The 7,279-nt window shown below is 37.1% G+C and overlaps 1 pseudogene; it reads right to left on the bottom strand.

Moving 5' to 3' along the window:
* Window positions 1–889: 889 nt before the first annotated feature.
* On the bottom strand, window positions 890–1,808 carry LOC103582548 (annotated as a pseudogene).
* Window positions 1,809–7,279: the final 5,471 nt, after the last annotated feature.

Consider the following 7,279-nt stretch of genomic DNA (forward strand, 5'->3'; position numbering starts at 1 on the left):
ACAGGTGTACCTTCGACTTGATGATTTCCATTCCTTTGGATATATTCCCAGGAGTGGGATAGCTGGGTCGTATGGTAGGTCTATCTTCAGCTGTTTGAGGAACCTCCAAACCATTTTCCATAGGGGTTGCACCATTGTGCATTCCCACCAACAGTGTAAGAGAGTTCCTTTTTCTCCGCAGCCACGCCAGCATTTATCTTTCGGTGTCTTTTGGATTTTTGCCATCCTAACTGGGGTGAGATGGTATCTCAGTGTGGTTTTGATTTGCATTTCCTGGATGCTGAGTGATGTTGAGCATTTTTTCATATGACTGTTGGCCATTTGCATATCTTCTTTAGAGAAATGCTTACTTAGTTCTTTTGCCCATTTTTTGATTGGGTTGCTTGTTTTTTTCTTGTAAAGTTGTTTGAGTTCTTTATATATTCTGGATATTAGTCCTTTGTTGGATGTGTATTTTGCAAATATTTTCTCCCACTCTGTTGGTTGTCTTTTAGCTCTGTTAATTGTTTCTTTTGCTGTGCAGAAGCTTTTTAGTTTGATATAGTCCCATTTGTTTATTTTTCCTTTGGTTGCCTGTGCTTTTGGGGTCATATTCATGAAGTCTGTGCCCAGCCCTATTTGCTGAAGGGTTTCTCCTCTGTTTTCTTTAATAAGTTTTATTGTTTCGGGGTGTATATTTAAATCCTTGATCCATTTTGAGTTGATTTTAGTACATGGTGAGAGATGTGGGTCTAGTTTTAATCTCCTGCAAATGGATAACCAGTTATCCCAGCACCCTTTGCTGAAGAGGGAGTCCTGACCCCAGTGAATAGGCTTAATGCCTTTGTCGAAGATCAAATGGCAGTAAGTGCGTGGGTTGATTTCAGGGTGCTCTATTCTATTCCATTGATCAGAGTCTCTGTAATGGTTTTTGAGATATATTGGCAGAGAAAGATTGGTAGCTAATAGAGGGACTGTTGCTGGTTCCATTCATAATACTGGAAATGTCAGGAAACTGAAGATGAGGGGACTAGATTGAGATAGTAGGGCTTGGCAAACAAGGAGAGGTAGAGGGAATAACTCCAATGGGCCATTGTCTTTGTCATTCCCAGAGTCAAATTCCAGTTCTCCAGCATTTGTCAGTCCATCTTTCTGGTGACTAATCTTCATTCTTCTACAAGTAGATCAAACTCTACTTTAAAGGAAGAGGTCCATTCTTTCTCCAGATTCCTTTAAAGATTCTTCTTCAATGTGTAAAGTATTAGGTATGTCAATTTTACTCTCGAGAAAATTTCTTAGGTACATTACAGTCATTGCTCCTGAACATCTTAAATATCTTCACCTCCATCTTAGATTTCTCTTTGTCTTTGTTTACTTCCCATTCTAAACTGCTCTGGTCAAAAAAATGCAGTGGGTAAGCTTATTGTCTCATCATCACTTAAAATTCTCTTATCTTTACCTGCAACTTCTCTATTTTCATTAGAACCATTGACAACAACAGCTGACTGATAAGCTGCATTTAAAAATCCCCTCTTATTTCACTTCTGAAAAGGCCTGGAAGTAATTTGCATATGACATACTGAGGACTTTTATCTGATCTTATATCCAGGAGCAGTGTGATTTTGTGAACTTGGACATCACAGACAGGACAGTACTTGCCAGTCTACAGGTAATGCACAGTACATGTTTTACAGAAGGAATGTAGCTAGACATTCTATTACCGTCTTGGCATCAATGAAGCCACCCACAAAGAGGGAGTTTAACTCAGTGGTTTTGATTTTTGTTGTTCAGTGCATTTTTGCATGATGAAAGATTTCAGAAAAGCAGCTGATGAGAGGCTGTCAAAGCAGGTAGAAAAGACAATGAAAGTTTAAAAGTCACTCAGCAGAAATTGAAGTGAGCTGCAGATGCCCACTGTCAATAGCCAAAGAGGAGCCTCTGCTACCTCTGTGCTCAGTTCAGCTGGCTCCCAAGCTGGGCCCTTCCTTCTCCTATCCCCTCCTCTGTGCCCAGGGGATGAAGCTTGGAAGATATGCATCAGTAACGAGTATTATTCTGCCAGGCTAGAAAGTGTTTCTAATGCGAATCAGGGCTTCCTCACTAACATATCTGGCTTGGTCCCCTGCTGGTTTCTTGTAACAAGAGAGGCAGTTTCCTTTGTATCAAGGCAGGAAGAGAAAAAAAGGGGGGGGGAGGCCCAAACACCTGACTAGAAAATAGAGAGAATATCTGGAAGACACTGGAAGACAGAAGTCAGAAAATACTAACAATAATCATGGTCATCATTTTCTATTTCCCAGGCACTGTGTTGTGAGCTTTTTAAGTTCATCTCTCATTACCCTTACTAAGAATGCTATGCCATACATATAATTGTTGTTCCCATTTTATAGAAACTGGCACAGAGGTTAAGGAACTTACACAAGATCACACAACTATGAAACTGAAAGCTACAATTAACGCAGAAGTGTAACCCCAGGGTATCCTTTAAAAAGGTCCACAGCTTCTTGTTGTTCATCAGAAAAGCCCATATATTTTAAAAGGTATTCAAGGTCTGTTATGATCTGGCCCTAAAATACCTATCTAGCCAAACATGAGTCACTTCAAAGGAGCCTAGTTTGTCAGGGCTACAAGTTCTCTTAGAGATCATCTAGTTTAATATCCTTCCCATATTGATGGAAAGACTGAGATCTAGAACTCATACAGTAAGTTAGTGGTGGTGCTAGGACTAGCATTCGTGTCTTCAGACTCAGTCCAGCTCTTTTTCTGGTGTGCCTGGTGGGGAAAATGTGCCTGATAAATGTTCATTAAGCCAATAGACAGGTGTATTAATGTTGCACCCAAATGACAAGTGTTTCTAACAATGCTGTGGGAATGGAGAGAACTGTGTAGAGCAGGAATACTGATCTCACACTAAAAGCTCCTGGAAGGTAAAAACAAGGTTTCCTGATCTCTTCTTATATACACATCTTATTTGTATATGACCCAGTCAGTACCACCAGGAACATAGAAAACTCCTGATGAGGACAGTGATTGATTTTTCCCTCAAAAGTTTGCTTTTCTCTCTCTCTCTCTCTCTCTCTCTCTCTCTCTCTCTCTCTCTCTCACACACACACGCACACACACACGCACACGCACATACAATTCCTCTCTTCCCAAGAAGCAGAGTATTCTGTAAGAAAGCTGGCACACAATGGTATAGAAGAAAAGAGCACAGGAACAGGAGTTAGGCAGATCTAAATTTGGATCCAGGCTCTGCCACTTATAAGCTGTGTGCCTGAAACAAATCTGTTAACTTCTCTGAGCCTCTGTTTCCTCATCTCTCCAATGGGAATAATAAAATCTACCTCACAGTGGTGTTGGAAAGATTAAATGAGATGATTTTATCAAGTTAAGATTGTGTCAACTTTGTGTAATAGAAATTCAACTAAAGTGGCTTAAATAAATAAGGGCTTTGTCTGTGTCACTAGCAAAAAGCATGGAAGTAGACCAGAGAGGATGGGGACAGTGGTTCCACAAATTCATTAAGGATCAGATTCTTGTGCTTTTTGGTTTCAAAATCCTTAGCATGTATACGATTATTTCTTCCTTGTTCTCTCAAGTTGGCTTCCCATTTTAGTCATGAAAGGGAGAAGGGCAAAAAACATAGGATGAGTGCCAACTGAGTCTACTCCTTTTTTTTCTTTTTGATATGGATGGCTTTATTTACTTTTATTTATTGACACATAATTGACAGTACATATCTGTGAGGTACAGTGTTGACTGTCCACACCTGTGTGAAATATGTGATGTTCATATCACAATAATTAGTATATTCAGCATTACACAATGTAATCATTTTTTGTGACCCTTTACCAATTTCTCTCTAGCCTCCCTCCCCCTCACCCTTCCCCACCTCTGGTAACCTCAGTTCTGTTCACTCCTTTTGAAAGCTCAATGTATTATTGTGATTGTTATATCTTTATTTTTTTATTTATTGTTTATTTTTTTAGCTCCCACTTATGAGTGAAGACATGCGATATTTCTCTTTCTGTGTCTGGCTTATTTCACTTCACATAATTTTCTCTAACTTCATCCATGTTGCTGTGAATGACAGGATTTCATTCTTAGTTATGGCAGAGCAGTATTCCATTGTGTATATATACAGTCGTCCATTGATGGACATTTAGGTTGCTTCCAACTCTGGGCTATTGTAAATAGAGCTGCAATAAACATAGGATTGCAAGTATCCTTCGACGGGATCATTTCCATTCCTATGGGTATATACCCAGCAGTGGGATTGCTGGATCATATGGTAGTTCAACCTGTAGTTGTTTGAGGAATCTCCAAACTGTTTTCCATAATGGCTGCACTAGTTTACACTCACACCAAAAGTGTAAGAGAGTTCCCCTTTCACTGCATCCTCACCAGCATTTCTTGTTCTCTGACATTTTGATAATAGCCATTCTAACTGGGTTGAAAGGATATCTCCATGTGGTTTTGATTTGCATCTCCTTGATCCTTAGTGATGTTGAGCATTTTTTCATGTTCTGTGGGCCATTTGTTTGAGAAATGCCTATTTATCTCCTTTGCCCATTTTTTAATCAGGTTACTTGTTTTTTTACTGTTAAGTTGTTTGAATTCTTGTATGTTCTGGATATTAACCCCTTCTTGGATGCATAGTTTGCAATTATTTTCTCCCATTCTGTAGGATGTCTGTTTGCTCTGTTAATTCACTCCTTTACTGTGCAGAAGCTTTTTAGTTTGAGATAACCACATTTGTTTATTTTTCCTTTGGTTGCCTGCGCTTTTGGAGTCATGTTCATAAAATCTTTGCCCAGTCTTACTTCCTGAAGTGTTTCCCCTAGGTTTTCTTTTAGAAGTTTTATGGATTCAGGTCTTACATTTAAGGCTTTAATCCATTTTGAGTTGATTTTCATATATGGCAAGAGATACAGGTCTAGTTTCATTCTTTTACATATAGGTGTTCAGTTTCCATTTCGGCACCATTTATTAAATAGACAGTCTTTTCCCCAATGTATGTTCATATTGCCTTTGCCAAAGACCAGTTGACTGTAAGTATGTGGGTTGATTGCTGGGTTCTCTATTCTGTTCCATGGATCTGAGTAACCATTTTTATGACAATACCATATTGTTTTGGTTACTACAGCTTTGTAGTGTAATTTGAAGTTGGGTAGTGTTGTGTCTACAGCTTTATTTATTTTGCTCAGGATTGCTTTGGCTATTTGGAGTCTTTTGTTATTCCATAAGAATGTTAGTGTTGTTATTTCTATTTCTGTGAAGAATGTCATTGGTATTTTGATGGGGATTGCATTGAACTTGCAGATTGCTTTGGGTGGTATGAACATTTTCACATTGTTAATTCTACCAATCCAAGAGCATAGAATGTCTTTACATCTTTTTGTGTCCTCTTTAATTTCCTTCAACAGTGATTTGTGGTGCTTGTTGTTGAGATCTTTCACCTCCTTGGTTAAATTTATTCCTACATATTTTATTTATTTGTTTGTTTATTTATTGATTGATTGATTGTTGACTATTGTAAATGGGCTTGCTTTCTTGATTTCTTTTTCTGCTAGTTCATTATTGGAATACAAAAACGCTACTGATTTATGAGTGTTATCTTGTATCCTGCAAATTTACTGAAACCAATTATCAGCTCTAAGAGGTGTTTTTATAGCGTCTTTAGGTTTTTCTATATATACAATCATGCCATCTGCAAACAGGAACAGTTTGAATTCGTCTTTTCCAATCTTGATGCCCTTTATTTCTTTCTCATGCCTGATTGCTCTGACTAGTACTTCCAATACTATGTTAAATAGGAGTGGTGACAGTGGGCATCCTTGTTTTGATGCTGTTTTTAAGGAAAAGTTTTCAGCTTTTCCCTATTCAGGATGATATGGGCAGTGGGTTTGTTGTATATGGCTTTTATTGTGCTGAGATACTTTCCATCTATATCTAATTTGCTGTCAGTCTTTATCATGAAGGGATATTGAATCTTGTCAAATGCTTTTTCTGTGTCTATTGAGATAATCATATGATTTGTCCTTGATTTTGTTGAAATGGTGTATTATATTTATTGACTTGCATATGTTGAACCATTCTTGCATTCCTGGGATGAATCCCACTTTGATCATGGTGTATAATATTTATGATGTATTGCTAATGTTTTGTTGAGGATTTTTGCATCTGTGTTCATCAAAGATATTGGCCTGTAGTGGCTTTTTGTTTTGTTTTGTTTTTGTTTTTTGTACCTTTGTCTGGTTTTCGTATCAGGGTGATGCTGGCCTCATATGATGAGTTTGGGAGAATGGCCTCTGTTTCAATTTTTTGGAATAGTTTGAGAATTGGTATTAATTCCTCTTTAAAGGTTTGGTAGAATTCAGCAGTAAACCCATTTAGTCCCTGGCTTTTCTTTGTTGGGAGACTGTTAAATACTTCTTTAATCTTGCTGCTTGTTGGTCTGTTCAGGCATTCTGTTTCTTCTTGGTTCAGCTTGGTAGTTTGTATGCATCCAGAAGCTTATCCATTTCCTCCACATTTTCAATTTGTTGGCATATAGCTATTTGTAATAGTCTCTAATGATTCTTTGTGTTTATGTGGTATCATTTGCAATATGTCCTTTTTCATTTCTGATTTTTATAATTTGGGTCTTCTCTCTTTTGTTAACCTAGCTAATGGTTTGTCTATTTTGTCTATCTTCTCCAAAAAAAACAACTTTTTGTTTTATCAATCTCTTGTATTATTTTTTTCATCTCTATTTTATTTAGTTGTTCACTTATTGTAATTATTTCTTTCCATGTACTAATTTCGGGTTTGGATTTTTCTTGTTTTTGTAGTTCTTTAAGGTGTAGCATTAGGTTGTTTATTTGAAATCTTTCTATTCTTTTGATGTAAGCATTTATTGCAATAACCTTCCCTCTTAGTACTGCTTTTGGTGTATCCCACAGGTTTTGGTATGATGTGTCATTAATTTTCATTAGTTTCAAGAATCTTTTTGATTTTCTGTTTAATTTCTTCTTGAACACACAGGTGATTCAGGAGAATGTTGATTAATTTCCATGTGTTTGTATAGTTTCTCAAGTTTTGGTTGTTATTAATTTCTAGTTTTAATCCACTGTAGTCTGAAGAAATACTTGAAATGATTTCAGTTTTTAAAAATTTGTTGAGACTTGATTTGTGATCTAAAATGTGATCTGTGCTAGAGAATGTTCCATATGCTGATGAGAAGAATGTATATTCTGTAATTGTCTGTTGAAATATTCTGTAGATATCTGCCAGGTACAACTGGTTTAAAGTACAGTTT

Source organism: Galeopterus variegatus, unplaced genomic scaffold, assembly GCF_000696425.1.
Source record: "Galeopterus variegatus unplaced genomic scaffold, G_variegatus-3.0.2 Scaffold16704, whole genome shotgun sequence".
NCBI lineage: Eukaryota > Metazoa > Chordata > Mammalia > Dermoptera > Cynocephalidae > Galeopterus > Galeopterus variegatus.